This window comes from Hypanus sabinus (genome assembly GCF_030144855.1).
Source record: "Hypanus sabinus isolate sHypSab1 chromosome X1 unlocalized genomic scaffold, sHypSab1.hap1 SUPER_X1_unloc_12, whole genome shotgun sequence".
NCBI lineage: Eukaryota > Metazoa > Chordata > Chondrichthyes > Myliobatiformes > Dasyatidae > Hypanus > Hypanus sabinus.
The window spans coordinates 227369-250559 of NW_026778960.1; the positions used below are offsets into that span (position 1 = coordinate 227369).

Sequence of the window (23191 nt, forward strand, 5' to 3'; positions counted from 1 at the left end):
CACTCTATCTGTGTCCTCTGGTCCTAGACTCACCCACTATAGGAAACATCCTCTCCACATCCACTCGATCTGTGTCCTCTGGTCCTAGACTCCCCCACAGTAGGAAACATCCTCTCCACATCCATTCTATCTGTGTCCTCTGGTCCTAGACTCCCCCACGATAGGAAACATCCTCTCCACATCCACTCTATCTGTGTCCCCTGATCCTAGACTTCCTCACCATAGGAAACATCCTCTGCACATCCACTCTATCTGTGTCCTCTGGTCCTAGACTCCCCCACTATAGGAAACATCCTCGCCACATCCACTCTTATCTGTGTCCTCTGGTCCTAGACTCCCCCACTATAGGAAACATCCTCTCCACATCCACTCTATCTGTGTCCTCTGGTCCTAGACTCCCCCGCTATAGGAAACATCCTCTCCACATCCACTCTATCTATGTCCCCAGATCCTCACCATCGGAAACATCCTCTCCACATCCACTCTATCTGTGTCCCCTGGTCCTAGACTCCCCCACTATAGGAAACATCCTCTCCACATCCACTCTATCTATGTCCCCTGATCCTAGACTTCCTCACCATAGGGAACATCCTCTCCACATCCACTCTATCTGTGTCCTCTGGTCCTAGACTCCCTCACTATAGGAAACATCCTCTCCACATCCACTCTATCTGTGTCCTCTGGTCCTAGACTCCCCCACTATAGTAAACTGCGTCTCCACATCCACACTGTCTATGTCCTCTGGTCCTAGACTCCCCCACTATAGGAAACATCCTCCGCACATCCATTCTATCTGTGTCCTCTGGTCCTAGACTCCAGCACAATGGGAAAGATCCTCTCCACGTCCACTCTATCTGTGTCCTTTGGTCCTAGACTCCCCCACTATAGGAAACATCCTCTCCACATCCACTCTATCTGTGTCCCCTGAACCTAGACTTCCTCACCATAGGAAACATCCTCTGCACATCCACTCTATCTGTGTCCTCTGGTCCTAGACTCCACCACTATGGGAAACATCCTCTCCACATCCACTCTATCTGTGTCCTCTGGTCCTAGACTCCCCCACTATAGTAAACATCCTCTCCACATCCACTCTATCTATGTCCCCACATCCTCACCATCGGAAACATCCTCTCCACATCCACTCTATCTGTGTCCTCTGGTCCTAGACTCCCCCACTATAGGAAACATCCTCTCCACATCCACTCTATCTATGTCCTCTGGTCCTAGACTCCCCCACTATAGTAAACTGCCTCTCCACATCCACTCTGTCTATGTCCTCTGGTCCTAGACTCCCCCACTATAGGAAACATCCTCTCCACATCCACTCTATCTGTGTCCTCTGGTCCTAGACTCCCCCACTATAGGAAACATCCTCACCACATCCACTCTGTCTGTGTCCTCTGGTCCTAGACTCCCCCACTATAGGAAACATCCTCCGCACATCCACTCTATCTGTGTCCTCTGGTCCTAGACTCCCCCACAATGGGAAAGATCCTCTCCACATCCACTCTATCTGTGTCCTCTGGTCCTAGACTCCCTCACTATAGGAAACATCCTCTCCACATCCACTCTATCTCTGTCCTCTGGTCCTAGACTCCCCCCACTATAGTAAACATCCTCTCCACATCCACTCTATCTGTGTCCTCTGGTCCAGGACTCCCCCACTATAGGAAACATCCTCTCCACATCCACTCTGTCTGTGTCCTCTGGTCCTAGACTCCCCCACTATAGGAAACATCCTCTCCACATCCACTCTATCTGTGTCCTCTGGTCCTAGACTCCCCCCACTATAGGAAACATTGTCTCCACATCCACTCTATCTGTGTCCTCTGGTCCTAGACCTCCCCACTATAGGAAACATCCTGTCCACATCCACTCTATCTGTGTCCTCTGGTCCTAGACTCCCTCACTATAGGAAACATCCTCTCCACATCCACTCTATCTGTGTCCTCTTGTCCTAAACTCCCCCACTATACGAAACATCCTCTCGACTTCCACTCTGTCTGTGTCCTCTGGTCCTAGACTCCCCCACTATAGTAAACAGCCTCTCCACATCCACTCTATCTGTGTCCTCTGGTCCTAGACTCCCCCACTATAGGAAACATCCTCTCCACATCCACTCTGTCTGTGTCCTCTGGTCCTAGACTCCCCCACTATAGGAAACATCCTCTGCACATCCACTCTATCTGTGTCCTCTGGTCCTAGACTCCCCCACTAAGGGAAACATCCTCTCCACATCCACTCTATCTATGTCCCCTGATCCTAGACATCCTCACCATAGGAAACATCCTCTCCACATCCACTCTATCTGTGTCCTCTGGTCCTAGACTCCCTCACTATAGGAAACATCCTCTCCACATCCACTCTATCTGTGTCCTCTGGTCCTAGACTCCCCCACTATAGTAAACTGCCTCTCCACATCCACTCTGTCTATGTCCTCTGGTCCTAGACTCCCCCACTATAGGAAACATCCTCTCCACATCCACTCTATCTGTGTCCTCTGGTCCTAGACTCCCCCACTATAGGAAACATCCTCACCACATCCACTCTGTCTGTGTCCTCTGGTCCTAGACTCCCCCACAATGGGAAAGATCCTCTCCACATCCACTCTATCTGTGTCCTCTGGTCCTAGACTCCATCACTGTAGGAAACATCCTCGCCACATCCACTCTATCTGTGTCCTCTGGTCCTAGACTCCCCCACTATAGGAAACATCCTCTCCACATCCACTCTATCTGTGTCCTCTGGTCCTAGACTCCCCCGCTATAGGAAACATCCTCTCCACATCCACTCTATCTATGTCCCCAGATCCTCACCATCGGAAACATCCTCTCCACATCCACTCTATCTGTGTCCTCTGGTCCTAGACTCCCCCACTATAGGAAACATCCTCCGCACATCCACTCTATCTGTGTCCTCTGGTCCTAGACTCCCCCACAATGGGAAAGATCCTCTCCACGTCCACTCTATCTGTGTCCTCTGGTCCTAGACTCCCTCACTATTGGAAACATTGTCTCCACATCCACTCTATCTGTGTCCTCTGGTCCTAGACTCCCCCACTATAGTAAACATCCTCTCCACATCCACTCTATCTGTGTCCTCTGGTCCTAGACTCCCTCACTATTGGAAACATTGTCTCCACATCCACTCTATCTGTGTCCTCTGGTCCTAGACTCCCCCACTATAGTAAACATCCTCTCCACATCCACTCTATCTATGTCCCCACATCCTCACCATCGGAAACATCCTCTCCACATCCACTCTATCTGTGTCCCCTGGTCCTAGACTCCCCCACTATGGGAAACATCCTCTCCACATCCACTCTATCTATGACCCCTGATCCTAGACATCCTCACCATAGGAAACATCCTCTCCACATCCACTCTATCTGTGTCCTCTGGTCCTAGACTCCCTCACTATAGGAAACATCCTCTCCACATCCACTCTATCTGTGTCCTCTGGTCCTAGACTCCCCCACTATAGTAAACTGCCTCTCCACATCCACTCTGTCTATGTCCTCTGGTCCTAGACTCCCCCACTATAGGAAACATCCTCTCCACATCCACTCTATCTGTGTCCTCTGGTCCTAGACTCCCCCACTATAGGAAACATCCTCACCACATCCACTCTGTCTGTGTCCTCTGGTCCTAGACTCCCCCACTATAGGAAACATCCTCCGCACATCCACTCTATCTGTGTCCTCTGGTCCTAGACTCCCCCACAATGGGAAAGATCCTCTCCACATCCACTCTATCTGTGTCCTCTGGTCCTAGACTCCCTCACTATAGGAAACATCCTCTCCACATCCACTCTATCTCTGTCCTCTGGTCCTAGACTCCCCCCACTATAGTAAACATCCTCTCCACATCCACTCTATCTGTGTCCTCTGGTCCTAGACTCCCCCACTATAGGAAACATCCTCTCCACATCCACTCTATCTGTGTCCTCTGGTCCTAGACTCCCCCCACTATAGGAAACATTGTCTCCACATCCACTCTATCTGTGTCCTCTGGTCCTAGACCTCCCCACTATAGGAAACATCCTGTCCACATCCACTCTATCTGTGTCCTCTGGTCCGAGACTCCCCCACTATAGGAAACATCCTCTCCACATCCACTCTGTCTGTGCCCTCTGGTCCTAGACTCCCCCACTAGAGGAAACATCCTCTCCACATCCACTCTGTCTGTGTCCTCTGGTCCTAGACTCCCCCACTATAGGAAACATCCTCCGCACCTCCACTCTATCTGTGTCCTCTGGTCCTAGACTCCCCCTCTATGGGAAAGATCCTCTGCACGTCCACTCTATCTGTGTCCTCTGGTCCTAGACTCCCTCACTATAGGAAACATCCTCTCCACATCCACTCTATATGTGTTCTCTGGTCCTAGACTCCCCACACTATAGGAAACATCCTCTCCACATCCACTCTATCTGTGTCCTCTGGTCCTAGACTCCCCCACTATAGGAAACATCCTCTCCACATCCAGTTTGTCTGTGTCCTCTGGTCCTGGACTCCCCCACTGTAGGAAACATCCTCTCCACATCCACTCTATCTGTGTCCTCTGGTCCTAGACTCCCCCACTATAGGAAACATCCTCTCCACATCCACTCTATCTGTGTCCTCTGGTCCTAGACTCCCCCACTATAGGAAACATCCTCTCCACATCCACTCGATCTGTGTCCTCTGGTCCTAGACTCCCCCACTGTAGGAAACATCCTCTCCACATCCATTCTATCTGTGTCCTCTGGTCCTAGACTCCCCCACTATAGGAAACATCCTCTCCACATCCACTCTATCTGTGTCCCCTGATCCTAGACTCCCTCACCATAGGAAACATCCTCTGCACAACCACTCTATCTGTGTCCTCTGGTCCTAGACTCCACCACTATGGGAAACATCCTCTCCACATCCACTCTATCTGTGTCCTCTGGTCCTAGACTCCCCCACTATAGGAAACATCCTCTCCACATCCACTCTATCTGTGTCCTCTGGTCCTAGACCTCCCCACTATAGGAAACATCCTCTCCACATCCACTCTATCTGTGTCCTCTGGTCCTAGACTCCCCCACTATAGGAAACATCCTCTCCACATCCACTCTATCTGTGTCCTCTGGTCCTAGACTCCCTCACTATAGGAAACATCCTCTCCACATCCACTCTATCTGTGTCCTCTGGTCCTAAACTCCCCCACTATACGAAACATCCTCTCCACATCCACTCTATCTGTGTCCCCTGATCCTAGACTTCCTCACCATAGGAAACATCCTCTCCACATCCACTCTATCTGTGTCCTCTGGTCCTAGACTCCCCCCACTATAGGAAACATCCTCTCCACATCCACACTATCTGTGTCCTCTGGTCCTAGACTCCCTCACTATAGGAAACATCCTCTCCACATCCACTCTATCTGTCTCCTCTGGTCCTAGACTCCCTCACTATAGGGAACATCCTCTCCACATCCACTCTATCTGTGTCCTCTGGTCCTAAACTCCCCCACTATACGAAACATCCTCTCCACATCCACTCTATCTGTGTCCTCTGGTCCTAGACTCCCCCCACTATAGGAAACATTCTCTCCACATCCACTCTATCTGTGTCCTCTGATCCTAGACTCCCCCACTATAGGAAACATCCTCTCCACATCCACTTTGTCTGTGTCCTCTGGTCCTAGACTCCCCCACTATAGGAAACATCCTCTCCACATCCACTCTATATGTGTCCTCTGGTCCTAGACTCCTCCCACTATAGGAAACATTGTCTCCACATCCACTCTATCTGTGTCCTCTGGTCCTAGACCTCCCCACTATAGGAAACATCCTCTCCACATCCACTCTATCTGTGTCCTCTGGTCCTAGACTCCCCCACTGTAGGAAACATCCTCTCCACATCCACTCTATCTGTGTCCTCTGGTCCTAGACTCCCCCACTATAGGAAACATCCTCTCCACATCCACTCTATCTGTGTCCTCTGGTCCTAGACTCACCCACTATAGGAAACATCCTCTCCACATCCACTCGATCTGTGTCCTCTGGTCCTAGACTCCCCCACAGTAGGAAACATCCTCTCCACATCCATTCTATCTGTGTCCTCTGGTCCTAGACTCCCCCACGATAGGAAACATCCTCTCCACATCCACTCTATCTGTGTCCCCTGATCCTAGACTTCCTCACCATAGGAAACATCCTCTGCACATCCACTCTATCTGTGTCCTCTGGTCCTAGACTCCCCCACTATAGGAAACATCCTCGCCACATCCACTCTTATCTGTGTCCTCTGGTCCTAGACTCCCCCACTATAGGAAACATCCTCTCCACATCCACTCTATCTGTGTCCTCTGGTCCTAGACTCCCCCGCTATAGGAAACATCCTCTCCACATCCACTCTATCTATGTCCCCAGATCCTCACCATCGGAAACATCCTCTCCACATCCACTCTATCTGTGTCCCCTGGTCCTAGACTCCCCCACTATAGGAAACATCCTCTCCACATCCACTCTATCTATGTCCCCTGATCCTAGACTTCCTCACCATAGGGAACATCCTCTCCACATCCACTCTATCTGTGTCCTCTGGTCCTAGACTCCCTCACTATAGGAAACATCCTCTCCACATCCACTCTATCTGTGTCCTCTGGTCCTAGACTCCCCCACTATAGTAAACTGCGTCTCCACATCCACTCTGTCTATGTCCTCTGGTCCTAGACTCCCCCACTATAGGAAACATCCTCCGCACATCCATTCTATCTGTGTCCTCTGGTCCTAGACTCCCCCACAATGGGAAAGATCCTCTCCACGTCCACTCTATCTGTGTCCTCTGGTCCTAGACTCCCTCACTATTGGAAACATTGTCTCCACATCCACTCTATCTGTGTCCTTTGGTCCTAGACTCCCCCACTATAGGAAACATCCACTCCACATCCACTCTATCTGTGTCCCCTGAACCTAGACTTCCTCACCATAGGAAACATCCTCTGCACATCCACTCTATCTGTGTCCTCTGGTCCTAGACTCCACCACTATGGGAAACATCCTCTCCACATCCACTCTATCTGTGTCCTCTGGTCCTAGACTCCCCCACTATAGTAAACATCCTCTCCACATCCACTCTATCTATGTCCCCACATCCTCACCATCGGAAACATCCTCTCCACATCCACTCTATCTGTGTCCCCTGGTCCTAGACTCCCCCACTATAGGAAACATCCTCTCCACATCCACTCTATCTATGTCCCCTGATCCTAGACATCCTCACCATAGGAAACATCCTCTCCACATCCACTCTATCTGTGTCCTCTGGTCCTAGACTCCCTCACTATAGGAAACATCCTCTCCACATCCACTCTATCTGTGTCCTCTGGTCCTAGACTCCCCCACTATAGTAAACTGCCTCTCCACATCCACTCTGTCTATGTCCTCTGGTCCTAGACTCCCCCACTATAGGAAACATCCTCTCCACATCCACTCTATCTGTGTCCTCTGGTCCTAGACTCCCCCACTATAGGAAACATCCTCACCACATCCACTCTGTCTGTGTCCTCTGGTCCTAGACTCCCCCACTATAGGAAACATCCTCCGCACATCCACTCTATCTGTGTCCTCTGGTCCTAGACTCCCCCACAATGGGAAAGATCCTCTCCACATCCACTCTATCTGTGTCCTCTGGTCCTAGACTCCCTCACTATAGGAAACATCCTCTCCACATCCACTCTATCTCTGTCCTCTGGTCCTAGACTCCCCCCACTATAGTAAACATCCTCTCCACATCCACTCTATCTGTGTCCTCTGGTCCTAGACTCCCCCACTATAGGAAACATCCTCTCCACATCCACTCTATCTGTGTCCTCTGGTCCTAGACTCCCCCCACTATTGGAAACATTGTCTCCACATCCACTCTATCTGTGTCCTCTGGTCCTAGACCTCCCCACTATAGGAAACATCCTGTCCACATCCACTCTATCTGTGTCCTCTGGTCCTAGACTCCCTCACTATAGGAAACATCCTCTCCACATCCACTCTATCTGTGTCCTCTGGTCCTAAACTCCCCCACTATACGAAACATCCTCTCCACATCCACTCTGTCTGTGTCCTCTGGTCCTAGACTCCCCCACTATAGTAAACAGCCTCTCCACATCCACTCTATCTGTGTCCTCTGGTCCTAGACTCCCCCACTATAGGAAACATCCTCTCCACATCCACTCTGTCTGTGTCCTCTGGTCCTAGACTCCCCCACTATAGGAAACATCCTCTGCACATCCACTCTATCTGTGTCCTCTGGTCCTAGACTCCCCCACTAAGGGAAACATCCTCTCCACATCCACTCTATCTATGTCCCCTGATCCTAGACATCCTCACCATAGGAAACATCCTCTCCACATCCACTCTATCTGTGTCCTCTGGTCCTAGACTCCCTCACTATAGGAAACATCCTCTCCACATCCACTCTATCTGTGTCCTCTGGTCCTAGACTCCCCCACTATAGTAAACTGCCTCTCCACATCCACTCTATGTCCTCTGGTCCTAGACTCCCCCACTATAGGAAACATCCTCTCCACATCCACTCTATCTGTGTCCTCTGGTCCTAGACTCCCCCACTATAGGAAACATCCTCACCACATCCACTCTGTCTGTGTCCTCTGGTCCTAGACTCCCCCACAATGGGAAAGATCCTCTCCACATCCACTCTATCTGTGTCCTCTGGTCCTAGACTCCCTCACTATAGGAAACATCCTCTCCACATCCACTCTATCTCTGTCCTCTGGTCCTAGACTCCCCCCACTATAGTAAACATCCTCTCCACATCCACTCTATCTGTGTCCTCTGGTCCTGGACTCCCCCACTATAGGAAACATCCTCTCCACATCCACTCTGTCTGTGTCCTCTGGTCCTAGACTCCCCCACTATAGGAAACATCCTCTCCACATCCACTCTATCTGTGTCCTCTGGTCCTAGACTCCCCCCACTATAGGAAACATTGTCTCCACATCCACTCTATCTGTGTCCTCTGGTCCTAGACCTCCCCACTATAGGAAACATCCTCTCCACATCCACTCTATCTGTGTCCTCTGGTCCTAGACTCCCTCACTATAGGAAACATCCTCTCCACATCCACTCTATCTGTGTCCTCTGGTCCTAAAATCCCCCACTATATGAAACATCCTCTCCACATCCACTCTGTCTGTGTCCTCTGGTCCTAGACTCCCCCACTATAGTAAACAGCCTCTCCACATCCACTCTATCTGTGTCCTCTGGTCCTAGACTCCCCCACTATAGGAAACATCCTCTCCACATCCACTCTGTCTGTGTCCTCTGGTCCTAGACTCCCCCACTATAGGAAACATCCTCTGCACATCCACTCTATCTGTGTCCTCTGGTCCTAGACTCCCCCACTAAGGGAAATATCCTCTCCACATCCACTCTATCTGTGTCCTCTGGTCCTAGACTCCCCCACTATAGGAAACATCCTCTCCACATCCACTCTGTCTGTGTCCTCTGGTCCTAGACTCCCCCACTATAGGAAACATCCTCTCCACATCCACTCTATCTGTGTCCTCTGGTCCTAGACTCCCCCACTGTAGGAAACATCCTCTCCACATCCACTCTATCTGTGACCTCTGGTCCTAGACTCCCCCACTATAGGAAACATCCTCTCCACATCCACTCTGTCTGTGTCCTCTGGTCCTAGACTCCCCCACTATAGGAAACATCCTCTCCACATCCACTCTATCTGTGTCCTCTGGTCCTAGACTCCCCCACTGTAGGAAACATCCTCTCCACATCCATTCTATCTGTGTCTGGTCCTAGACTCCCCCACTATAGGAAACATCCTCTCCACATCCACTCTATCTGTGTCCCCTGATCCTAGACTTCCTCACCATAGGAAACTTCCTCTGCACATCCACTCTATCTGTGTCCTCTGGTCCTAGACTCCCCCACTATAGGAAACATCCTCTCCACATCCACTCTATCTGTGTCCTCTGGTCCTAGACTCCCTCACTATTGGAAACATCCTCTCCACATCCACTCTATCTGAGTCCTCTGGTCCTAGACTCACCCACTATAGGAAACATCCTCTCCACATCCACTCTATCTGTGTCCTATGGTCCTAGACTCCCCCACAAAAGGAAACATCCTCTCCACATCCACTCTGTCTGAGTCCTCTGGTCTTAGACTCCGCCACTATAGGAAACATCCTCTCCACATCCACTCTATCTATGTCTCCTGATCCTAGACTTCCTCACCATAGGAAACATCCTCTCCACATCCACTCTATCTGTGTCCTCTGGTCCTAGACTCCCCCCACTATAGGAAACATTCTCTCCACATCCGCTCTATCTGTGTCCTCTGGTCCTAGACTCCCCCACTATAGGAAACATCCTCTCCACATCCACTCTGTCTGTGTCCTCTGGTCCTAGACTCCCCCAGTATAGGAAACATCCTCTCCACATCCACTCTATCTGTGTGCTCTGGTCCTAGACTGCCACACTATAGGAAACATCCTCTCCACATCCACTCTATCTGTGGTCCTAGACTCCCCCACTATAGGAAACATCCTCTCCACATCCACTCTATCTATGTCCCCTGATCCTAGACTTCCTCACCATAGGAAACATCCTCTCCACATCCAGTCTATCTGTGTCCTCTGGTCCTAGACTCCCCCACTATTGGAAACATCCTCTCCACATCCACTCTATGTCCCCTGATCCTAGACTTCCTCACCATAGGAAACATCCTCTCCACATCCACTCTATCTGTGTCCTCTGGTCCTAGACTCCCCCACTATAGGAAACATCCTCTCCACATCCACTCTATCTATGTCTCCTGATCCTAGACTTCCTCACCATAGGAAACATCCTCTCCACATCCACTCTATCTGTGTCCTCTGGTCCTAGACTCCCCCCACTATAGGAAACATTGTCTCCACATCCACTCTATCTGTGTCCTCTGTTCCGAGATTCCCTCACTTTTGGAAACATCCTCTCCACATCCTCTCTGTCTAGGCCTTTCAATATTTGATTGGCCTCAATGAGATCCGCACCTCCCCTCCCCCCCATTCTTCTAAATTCCAGCAAATACAGGTCCAGAGCCGTCAAACACTTCTCATATGATAAGCCCGTCATTCCAAGAATCATTCTCGTGAACCTCCTCTGAACACTCTCCGATATCTGCAAATCGTTTTTTTAGATAACAGGGCTGAAAACTGTACACGATACTCAAGGTGAGGCCTCACCAGGGCCTTATAAACTCAGCATCACATCCCTGCTCTTGTATTCTAGTCCTCCTGAAATGAATGCCAATGTGACATTTGCCTTCCTCACCACCGACTGAACCTGCAAGTCAACCTTCAGGGGATCCTGCACCAGGACTCCCGAGTCCCTTTGCAACTCGGATTTTTAAATTTTCCGCCCCGTTTGGAAAATTGTGTTTCTACTCCCTCTGTCAAAGTGCACAACAAGACACTTCCCAACACTGTATTCCATCAGCCATTCCTTTGCCCGTTCTTCTATAGCCTCTCCACTTCCTCTGAACTACCTGCACCACCACCGATCTTCATTTCATCTGCAAACTTTGCAACAAAGCCATCAACTCCATCATCCAAAAAATTGACATGTAATGTAAAAAGAATTGGTCCCAACACACACCCCAGTGGAACACCAGCAGCCGACCAGAAAAGGCTCCCTTTATTCCCACTCTTTGCCTCCTGTCTGCCAGTCAGCCACTGCTTTATCCATGCTTGGAAACTTTCTCATAATACCATGGGCTTGTAGCGTGTTAAGCAGCCTCACGTGTGGCACCTTGTCAAAAGCTTTCTGAAAACCCAAGTACACAACATCAACTAATTCTCCATTGTCTCTTGTGCTTGTTAATGCTTCAGAGAATTCCAACAGATTGGTCAATGAAGACTAATGCCCATTTTATCACGAGCCTCCAAGTACCCTGAGACCTCATCCTTAACAATCGACTCCAACAGCTTCCCAACCACTGAAGTCAGGTTAATTGGTCTACAATTTCCTTTCTTCTGCCTCTCCCCCTTCTGGAAGAGTGCAGAATCATTTGCAATTTTCCAGGCTTCAAGAGCCATTCCAGCATCTAGGAAATTCTCAAAAGATCACTACTGATGGCTCCACAATCTCTCAGCTACCTCACTCAGAACCTTGGGCCACCACCCCAGCCATCCCTTTCAGAACATTGCTGCAGAAAAGCAGCATCCATCATCAGAGATCTCCACAACCCAGACTGTGCTCTTTTCTCACTGCTGCCATCAGGAAGAAGGTACAGGAGCCTCAGGTCCCACACCACCAGGTTCAGGAACAGTTATTACCCCTCAACTATCAGGAAGGAGGTACAGGAGCCTCAGGTCCCACACCACCAGGTTCAGGAACAGTTATTACCCCTCAACCATCAGGAAGGAGGTACAGGCGCCTCAGGTCCCACACCACCATGTTCAGTAACAGTTATTACCCCTCAACCATCAGGAAGGAGGTACAGGAGCCTCAGGACCCACACCACCAGGTTCAGGAACAGTTATTACCCCTCACCCATCAGGAAGGAGGTACAGGAGCCTCAGGTCCCACACCACCAGGTTCAGGAACAGTTATTACCCCTCACCCATCAGGAAGGAGGTACAGGAGCCTCAGGTCCCACACCACCAGGTTCAGGAACAGTTATTACCCCTCAACCATCAGGAAGGAGGTACAGGAGCCTCAGGACCCACACCACCAGGTTCAGGGACAGTTATTACCCCTCACCCGTCAGGAAGGAGGTACAGGAGCCTCAGGTCCCACACCACCAGGTTCAGGAACAGTTATTACCCCCTCAACCATCAGGAAGGAGGTACAGGAGCCTCAGGACCCACACCACCAGGTTCAGGGACAGTTATTACCCCTCACCCATCAGGAAGGAGGTACAGGAGCCTCAGGTCCCACACCACCAGGTTCAGGAACAGTTATTACCCCTCACCCATCAGGAAGGAGGTACAGGAGCCTCAGGACCCACACCACCAGGTTCAGGGACAGTTATTACCCCTCACCCATCAGGAAGGAGGTACAGGAGCCTCAGGTCCCACACCACCAGGTTCAGGAACAGTTACTACCCCTCAACCATCAGGCTCATGAACAAAAGGGGATAACTTTACTCATTCTATTTCTGGTTTTTCCACAACCGATGTTCTCCCTTTAAGGACTCTCTCATGCTCTCGTTGTTTATTCATATTTGCATTTGCATAGTTTGTTGTCCGTTGATCCAGGATTATACGTGGTGACATCCATGTACTCCGATAATAAATTCTGCTCTGAACTTCCGGGTCTGGATGACTTAGCCACCTTCCGACCTTTCAGCTTCCAAAGCACCTTCCCCCTCGTAACAGCGACTGCCTTCACGTCTGCCCGCTGATGCTCCCGAGCTTCCAGTACCCCGCTAGAGAACCTTCCACAGTGAAAACGGATGCAAAATACTCATTCAGTTCATCCACCGTTTCCTTGTCTCCCGCTACTGCCTCTCCAGCGTCATTTTCTGGTTCAGAAATCTGATGGCTGAGGGGTAACAGCTGTTCCTAAGCCACCAGACATAGCAGCAGAATTCGGCAAATCATCCCATCGAGTCCACTCCGCCATTCCGTCATGGCTGATTTATTATCCCTCTCAACTCCATTCTCCTGCCTTCTCCACGGTACCTTAGACACCCTGACTAATCGAGAACTAATCAAGTTGCCTCCACAACCTGACTCTAATCACCTTGCTCTTCACCGGAGCAAACTTTCTCTCTGTTACCTATATTCGTCGTCATCATTCTGTGCAATGGCATATGACATCATCATTATGTGCCGTGTCGTATGACATCATCATTATGTGCCGTGTCTTCTGACGTGGGCGATCTTTGTCTTCCACAACCATGATTGTTCTTGGCAAATTTTTCCTACAGAAGTGGTTTCTCATTACCTCTTTCCTGGGCAGTGTCTTTACAAGACGGGTAACCCCCGGCCATTATCAATACCCTTCAGAGATTGTCTGTCTGGCGTCAGTGGCCACATCACCTGGACTTGTGATCTGCACCGGCTGCTCGTACGACCGTCCACCACCTGCTCCCATGACCCTGATGACCCTCGCCCAAGGGTGACTTGCAGGCTCGCAGAGGGGAAGGAGCGCCTCTCACCTCTTTTGGCGAGATCAGGTGACCCCCTGAGGTAACAGAAAGCTTGTATCACTTGCCAACTAGCCTGATAGTTCAACTGGGACACTTTAACGATCTGTCGGAATATCGCAGCCTCTGTGGGAGGAAGAGAACTGTGGACATCTCAGGTCAAAACCCAACATTTATACCGTGCCCCCCCCCACACTTTAACTCTTTAAACACTAGTGTGACTCAAGTGAAAGACCGGGGACTGAATAAAGCCCTTGTCTACTCCTCAGACTATTATGACCCTTGCGTACTGCCCCCAGCACATCTTCGGTAATGCAAACAATGTACTTCAGTGTTTCGATCACTCGTGACTAGTTGATAAAGGTAAACAGAACTCGGATCCATGGCACCCACTACATCATCATGTGCCAGTTTCCAACCGCCTAAAATCGAGGAAAGGCTTTGCTACAGTGGAGGAACTACTGCGCGGAAAGTTCCCCCCAAACTTACAGGATTGACCGCTGGCAACAAACAGAAGCCAGAACCCCACCAGACAATACAGTGCCGGAACCGACAGAAACGTTGCCAGACCCCGGGGGCACGGCTTGACAGAGGGAAGGGGTGCACTCCCAGCAGAGCAAGAGCAGGAGTTTGTAGGACGGGAGACAACATGGTGAAGTGGGGTTTAAAGACCAGCGAGTCCTGTGAGTGGGGCGAAAGGGTGCGGAACACCGAACACGTTCTGCGCCACTGCCCACTCTCACCTGATTTAGCAGACACTGACCTGCTCAACGTCAACCAGACAACACTAGAGTGGCTGGCCGTCTGCTGTGACAAGCTGTGATGGTGAACAGATAGGAACCTAATTTTATTAGATGCAATGTGGGAAGGACATGAAGAGAATATTCTTCATTCCCTGTAGCTTTTTGACCCAGATAATAAAATTGCTCACCCTACAACTGAGTTAATTTGGCTAAGATGATCTTATGCTAAGAGACGTAGACAGCATGGGCAGCCAAAGTCTTTTTCCTTGAGTGGAATTTTTTAATCCAAGGATAATTGAAGGAACGTAGAGAGAGGGGAGATGTCAAAGGTCGGTTCTTTACACAGGGAGTGGTGGGCATGTGGAACACAGAGGCAGTAAGGAGGTAGAGCTTCAGGTCCCACACCACCAGGTTCAGGAACAGTTATTACCCCTCAACCATCAGGGAGGAGGTACAGGAGCCTCAGGACCCACACCACCAGGTTCAGTAACAGTTATTACCCCTCAACCATCAGGAAGGAGGTACAGGAGCCTCAGGACCCACACCACCAGGTTCAGGAACAGTTATTACCCCTCAACCATCAGGAAGGAGGTACAGGAGCCTCAGGACCCACACCACCAGGTTCAGGAACAGTTATTACCCCTCAACCATCGGGGAGCAGGTACAGGAGTCTCAGAACCCACACCACCAGGTTCAGGAACAGTTATTACCCCTCAACCATCAGGAAGGAGGTTCAGGAGCTTCAGAACACACACCACCAGGCTCAAGAAGGGTTATTACCCCTGAACCATCAGACTGGGGATAACTTAACTAACCCCATCACTGAACTGTTCCCACAACCTATGCACTCACTTTCGAGGACTCTTCATCTGACATTCTGAATATTTTTTGCTTATTTATTATTACTACTTTTTTCATTGGCACAGTTAGATCTTCTTTGCACCCTGGCTATCTTGTTGCGTGCGGTCTTTTGTTGATTCTATTGTGTTTCTTAGAGTTTACTGTGAATGCTCACAAGAAAATGGATCGCAGTGTAGTATGTGGAGATGTATCTATACTTGGAGAACAAGTTTACTTAGAACTTTGCGAAATATCGGGGGGGCATTTAACAAACTCTTAGAGGCACAAGGATGGAGAGCTGCGTAGGAGGGAAGGGTTAGATTGATCTTTGAGTCGGCACAACGTAGTTTCAAATTCTGTGCTGTAACGTTCAATATTCTCAGAGAGTAAAAGAAAAACACTCAAACTTACCTCCAAGCGAACGTTTGGCCAGCTGTATTCCTTACACCCGTGCCTCAGCGGTCTCCCCTCGCCAGGCAGCAAGTTTCAGCTCTGTTCGGGAACAACAGAGTGGCGGTTCAGTTAATTGCAGCCCACCACTGCATAAGCTGCACAACCTGCCACGAGCTGATAAAAAATGGGCCCTCCCGAAAGGGAGGTAGCACACTCCAAAACGATCCCCACCCAACTGAACAGGGAGAGTGGCAAATCAGGTGGGGGGGGAGAGATAGCTCACATATGGCCTTCTTATAACACTACCCACAAATTTACAACAACACACACAAACTGCTGGTGGAACGCAGCAGGCCAGGCAGCATCTATAGGGAGAAGCACTGTCGACGTTTTAGACCGAGACTCTTCGTCAGGACTAACTGAAAGGAAAGATAGTAAGAGATTTGAAAGTGGGAGGGGGATGGGGAAAATGTAAAATGATAGAAGACCGGAGGGGGTGGGGTGAAGCTGAGAGACGGAAAGGTGGTTGGAAAAAGTGATACAGAGCTGGAGAAGGGAAAGGATCATGGGATGGGAGGCCTCGGGAGAAAGAAGGGGGGGAGAGCACCAGAGGGAGATGGAGAACAGGCAGAGTGATGGGCAGAAAGAGAGAAATAAAAAGGAGGGGGGGAAAGCTAAATATATCAGGGATGGGGTAAGGGAGGAGGGGCACTAATGGAAGTTAGAGAAGTCAATGCTAACGCAAGTTAGATAAGTTAATCTTAACTTTTCCCCCCTTTTTTTTCTCTCTCTGCCCATCACTCTGCCTGTTCTCCGTCTCCCTCTGGTGCTCCCCTCCCCCTTTCTTTCTCCCGAGGCCTCCCATCCCATGATCCTTTCCCTTCTCCAGCTCCGTATCACTTTCGCCAATTACCTTTCCGGTTCTCAGTTTCATCCCACCCCTTCTGGTCTTCTCCTATCATTTCACATTTCCCCCTCCCCCTCCTACTTTCAAATCTCTTACTATCTCTCCTTTCAGTTAGTTCTGACGAAGGGTCTCAGCCCGAAACATCAACAGCGCTTCTCCCTATAGATGCTGCCTGGCCTGCTGTGTTCCACCAACATTTTGTGTGTGTTGTTGTTTGAATTTCCAGCACCTGCAGATTTCCTCCTGTTTGCCACAAATTTAAAACTTCAGTTTCTCATTTAATTGCAACCCATCTCTCTGACCCTCTTAAACCTCCGAGATTGGCTGGCGGTGTAGTTCCGCATGGCACTTTAATATTGGTAAAGAAGTGATTGTGGACCTCGGGAAGGGGAAGTCGAGGGAACAGGCACCAGTCCTCATCGAGGGATCAGTGGTGGAAAGAGTGAGCAATTTCAGGCTCCTGAGTGCCAACATCACTGAAGGCCTGTTCTGGGCCCAGAACATATCACTGAAATTACAAAGCAGGCACGACAGTGGCTATGTTTCATTAGAAGTTTGAGGAGATTTGGTTTGTCACTGAAGGCTCTAGAAAATCGCTACAGAGGGTGCGCCTCTCAGAATTGGAAAAAGCTGCACAAAGTTGTAAACTCAGACACAAAGCCTCACCAGCATCGAGAGCCTCTTCAAAGGGCACTGCCTCAAAGAGGTGAGGCATCTACCATTTCGGACCCCTGATCATTCAGGACACGCCCTCTTCTCCTGGCGACCATCAGAGAGGAGGGTCGCGGCCTGAAACATCAACTGTTCACTCTTTTCCACAGGAGCTGCCTGGCCTGCAGAGTCACTCCAGCATTTTGAGAGTGTGTACGTGTGTCTGTTTAGATCTCTGTGTGAGTACGAGTGTGTGAGAGAGAGGGTGGGGGGTGGTGTGAGAGAGAGTGCAAGAGTGTGAAAGAGAGAGTGTGTGTGAGAGGGAGGAGGTACAGGAGCCTGAAGACACACACTCAACGATTCAGGAACAGCTCCTTCCCCTCTGCCATCAGGGAGGGGGTACAGGAGCCTGAAGGCACACACTCAACGATTCAAGAACAGCTTCTTCCCCTCTGCCATCAGGGAGGAGGTACAGGAGCCTGAAGACACACACTCAACGATTCAGGAACAGCTTCTTCCCCTCTGCCATCAGGGAGGAGGTACAGGAGCCTGAAGACACACACTCAACGATTCAGGAACAGCTTCTTCCCCTCTGCCATCAGGGAGGAGGTACAGGAGCCTGAAGGCACACACTCAATGTTTCAGGAACAGCTTCTTCCCCTCTGCCATCCGATTTCTGAATGGACATTGAACCCATAAACTCCAGCTCACTACTTTTTTTAATTTCTATTTATGTGCTACTTATTGAATTTAACTATTTTATTGATACACATATACATTTTTTTAAAAACTGTTTAATTAATATTTTTCCCTTTATTATGTATGGTAAGGTACTACTGCCACAAAGACAACAAATTTCACGACATATGCCGGTGCTATTAAACCTGATTCTGTGTAAAACCAAAATCTGCCCCCTCCCCCACACACATCACTCTGGGAATAAGAAACCGTCTTATGTCATGATCTTATAAGTCTCGATCAGATCTCCCCTCAGCTTCTGCGGCTCCAGAGGAAACAACCTCTCCAGCGTCTTGTTGTAGCTCATGTTAAACCTCTTCTTCAAAATTTTAATTATGAACTCCAAGCCCGGGATGGGTGGGGGGGGGGGGGGGCGGAGGAGGCGGTTTAAAAAGCCTTCTCACAGAAGAGACTGCCCGCAAGGAGTCAGTACGTTCTGCCCGTGACCGCGTGGGTTTCCTCCCAAATTCCAAAGATGTTCAGGTTAGTCGGTTAATTGGTCATTGTAAATTGTCCCGTGGTCAACCCCTGAGGAGTTCCCGGGCCCTCGCCGGGCAAGTGGAATCGAGGCAGAGGTTCAAAAGCAGAGAGCTTTTCCCCAGCGAGCCGTGATTAGACCCGGAGGGGAAATCCCGGGCAGCACTAATCGCCGCCCGACGCAGAAGGGAAGCAAAAGCAGCGGCTCCGATCCCAGGTCCAGCGCAGATTTCACACCGTCACCGCGGGTGTCACCACCGGATACGACAGGCTGGGTTTAAATCGGGGGAGGAAGGAAACCGCTGGGCAGCATGGCTCGAAGGTCCGATTCTGCACTGCGTCTCAATAAATATATTCATTAATAGCCTGGGAGTCCAAATTAGACACTTTATTGCTCCTCTAATTCCTAACTTTCCTGAAATGCCTGCGAAAAATGCTATGGACTTATTTCTTTCCATTAATCCACTAGGTAAAGGTTTAATATCAATTATTCGAGATAAATTAGCAGCCTTACGACGGGCCCCTGTGGATAAAATTAAAATGGCATGGGAGCAGGATTTAAATACCTCCTTATCTGATGAGAGTTGTGTCTCGATTCTCAAATTGGTTAACTCAACCTCTCTTTGTGCTCGCCATTGCCTTTTACAGTTTAAGATTATTCATAGAGCCCATATGTCTAAATCTAAACTATCTCGATTCTACCCTGACATTAGTCCGCTCTGTGATAAATGCAAGAGGGGCGAGGCCTCTCTCATTCAAATGTACTGGTTCTGTCCTAGCTTGGAGAAATTTTGGAAAGATGTCTTCACTACGTTATCGTATATTCTGAATCAGCACCTAGAACCAAATCCTTTAATTGCTTTGTTCGGTTTCTGGGGCGAGACAAATTTATGTCTGAGTCCGACCAAATGCCGAATATTATCCTTGGCCTCTCTCCTGGCTAGACGCTTGATCCTCCTCAGATGGAGAGATGTTGCCCCGCCCACTCATGCTCAATGGCTTAACGACATCATGGCCTGCTTGGACCTCGAAAAAATTCATTATTCAGATCTAAAGTTCCATAAGGTCTGGGGACCTTTTATCGAGCACTTTCATAATCCTCCTCTTGACTAGGGTTTTTTTCCTTTTCGGTCCCTTGCTTTCAGCTCCCTTTTTTTTCTGGTAGAAGGCATTACTATCCTCTGTTGCTAAGTGTATTCACAGTCTGGGAGTTTGATTGTCCTGATTTATATTCTCTATATTGTGTTGTGGTTGGTCTGGAGGTTTTTTATTGTGTTGTGGGGTTGGGGGAGGATACTAAGTTTACTTGTCTTCAATTTGGGTGCTTTTTTTTTAATTCTCTTTCTCTGTAACATATTGTCATTGTATGCTTAATTCTGCACTGTATTAATGTTCCTCATTTTGATTTGGGTTTTTTTAATTTGTAAAATGTATAAAAAAACTAATAATAAAAAAAAATTAATAGCCTGGGAGCTTCACATTTCGTGCAACCCCATGGCCAATTACAGCGGAACACTGCGATAAACGCCAGGGGCTGTCGGTACAACACCGATAATCACCAGAGAGGGGCCGGTGTCGTCCTGATCGTGGCAAGAGGCCAAATTTGGCAGCTGATAAGAAGCAGGGCTCGCGCCGCCCGGGTTGGCTGAAGCTAACGGCTGAGGCCAAATGCAAGCAGGCTTTTCCCTCAAAGGTTGGGTGAGACTAGAACTAGAGGTCATGGTTTAAGGGTGAAAGGTGAAATGGTCAAGAAAACTAAAACTGACTCACCCCAACCAATAGACTCACCTTCAAGGACTCTTCATCTCATATTCCAAATATTGATTGTTTATTTATTTATTATTATTATTTTCTTTTCGTACTTTTGCACGAAAAGTCTTGCTCTGTGTGGTCTTTCACTGATCCTGCTACGAGTGGCATTCTAGTGCATATATACTGAGCAAGAGAATTAGTCTGAGCTGTTTATGGTGACGTATATGTGCACTTTAATAATGAATTTACTATGTACTTTGATCACTGACACATGCCGTGCAATTTGCTATTTTGCAGCAGTAGTACAGTTCAAACACTTAGATTCAAGATTCAAAGTACATTTACAGCCAGCCCCCATTTTTCAAATGTTCACTTTACGACAGTTCGCTGTTACGAAAGAACTACATTCGCTAACCAAAGATGATTTTTGCTTTTACGAAGAAAAGACGCCTGCTTCATACGTGTGTTTAAGTTGTTTCCCATGGTGGGGGAGTCTGGTACGAGAGGACATGACTTTATGATTGCAGGGCGCCCATTCAGAACAGAGATGCGAAGACATTTTTTTTAACCGGAGGGTGGTGAATCTGTGGAATTTGTTGCCACGGGTGGCAGTGGAGGCCAAGTCATTGGGTGTATTTAAGGCAGAGATTGACGGGTATCTGAGTAGTCAGGGCATCAAAGGTTATGGTGAGAAGGCGGGGGAATGGGACTAAAGGGGAGATTGGATCAGCTCGTGATGAAATGGCGGAGCAGACTCGATGGGCCGAATGGCTGACTTCTGCTCCTTTGTCTTATGGTCTTTACCCCGAGAAAGACCACCATAAACCGCGAAGGCTTGTGCGGGCAGTTGTGTGCGCGTGCGTGTACGTGCCAATTTTTTTTTCCCTCCAAATCGATTTTGGCTGCTGTCTCCCCGATTCTGATAAGTGAAACTACATATAATACTGCTACTTTATACAGGCTGTACATTTATCATATCATTCCTGTTTTTACTATACGTTCGTGCTATTTTAGGTTTTATATGTTATTTGGTTCGATTTGGTAGGTTATTTTTTGGGTCCGGGAACGCTCATAAATATTTCCCACATAAATTAATGGTAATTGCTTCTTCGCTTTACGACATTTCCGCTTACAAACGGTTTCATAGGAACACTCTACCTTCGGATAGCAGGGGAAACCTGTATTATTCCGCTCTGGGGAGGGGATGGAACTGGATACCCGGGTGGTTGTGTTGATGCTGCAGAAGCTACAGAGCATTATGGAGGACCCCTCGCACTTTTAGTAACAGACTGATTCCACTGAGGAGGACCACTGAACCCCACAGAGAACGTTCTCTCATTTTTTAACTGCATTGCATTCGTGGTGTCTAGATGACAATAAACCAAAATTCAATTCGAGGTATGAATTATTTGACCTGGAGATTTTTCTGCTCACAGGCAGCCACAAAGCCAGAAACCCAAAAGAACTAAATTTAGGGGGGGAAAAAAAACAATGCATAAAGAGATGTAAACAACGAAAGTGAACAACAGCATTTCAAACCATCTTGAGTCCCTAGATACGATTGTTCAGAGCAGCCCAGAGTAGGCCCAAAGCCTTGGTCTCAGTTGCTCATGTTAAGGGGGCAGTTAGCCGCGAAGCTCACAGACACGAAGCAGCCCAGCAGCCCCACAGCCTCAGTGCGAAACTGGACCGGTACCGAAACCCCGCCTTACCAGTCGATCTGGGTGCCGGTGTTTGAAACGCCCGAACAGCAGAACGCACCTGACATTAGGGCCCAGGCCCCCACCTCAGCGAAACGCTCCAGGCCTCGACCGCGCGCAACGCACCGCACCAGCGCGACTCATCCCCCGAATCTGTTTCACCTTGTTTGCGGTGATAGTTTACCACAATATACTTCAGAAAAGGTGTTATTAACATAAGAAACAGGAACAGGAGTCGGCCATCCGGCCCGTCGAGCCTGCTCCGCCATTCAATAAGTTCATGGCTGATGTGGCCATGGACTCATCTCCATCTACCTGTCTTTTCCCCAGAACCCTCAATTCCCCTACTATGCAAGAACCTATCCAGCCATGTCTTAAATATATTTACTAAGGCAGCCTCCACTGCTTCACTGGGCAGAGAATTCCACAGATTCACCACTCTCTGGGAAAAGCAGTTCCTTCTCATCTCTGTCCTAAATCTACTCCCCCCGAATCTTAAGGCTTTGTCCACTAGTTCTAGTCTCGCCTACCAGTGGAAATAACTTCGATCTTATCTATCCCTTTCAAAATTTTGTATGTTTCTATAACGTCCCCTCCCATTCTTCCGAATTCCAGAGAGTACAGTCCCAGGTAACTTAATCTTTCTTCATAGGTTAACTCTTCATCTCTGGAATCAATCTGGTGAATCTCCTCTGCACTGCCTCCAAAGCCAGTATATCCTTTCTCAAGTATGGAGACCAGAACTGCACACGGTACTCCAGGTGCGGCCTCACCAGTAACCTGTATAGTTGCAGCATGACCTCCCTGCTCTTGAATTTAATCAGTCTAGCAATGAAGGGCAACATCCCATTTGC

The 23191-nt window shown here is 49.0% G+C and overlaps 1 protein-coding gene across 5 annotated transcripts in view; it reads right to left on the minus strand.

Moving 5' to 3' along the window:
• The window catches only part of LOC132385590 (sorting nexin-11-like), a 218115-nt gene that overhangs the window by 178160 nt on the left and 16764 nt on the right, over nt 1–23191 (minus strand). For all 5 annotated transcript variants that reach the window (XM_059957761.1, XM_059957760.1, XM_059957762.1 and 2 more), the window contains one exon: nt 16131–16211. The gene's annotated coding sequence lies outside the window, so the exon portion shown is untranslated. The remainder of the gene's footprint in view (nt 1–16130; nt 16212–23191) is intronic.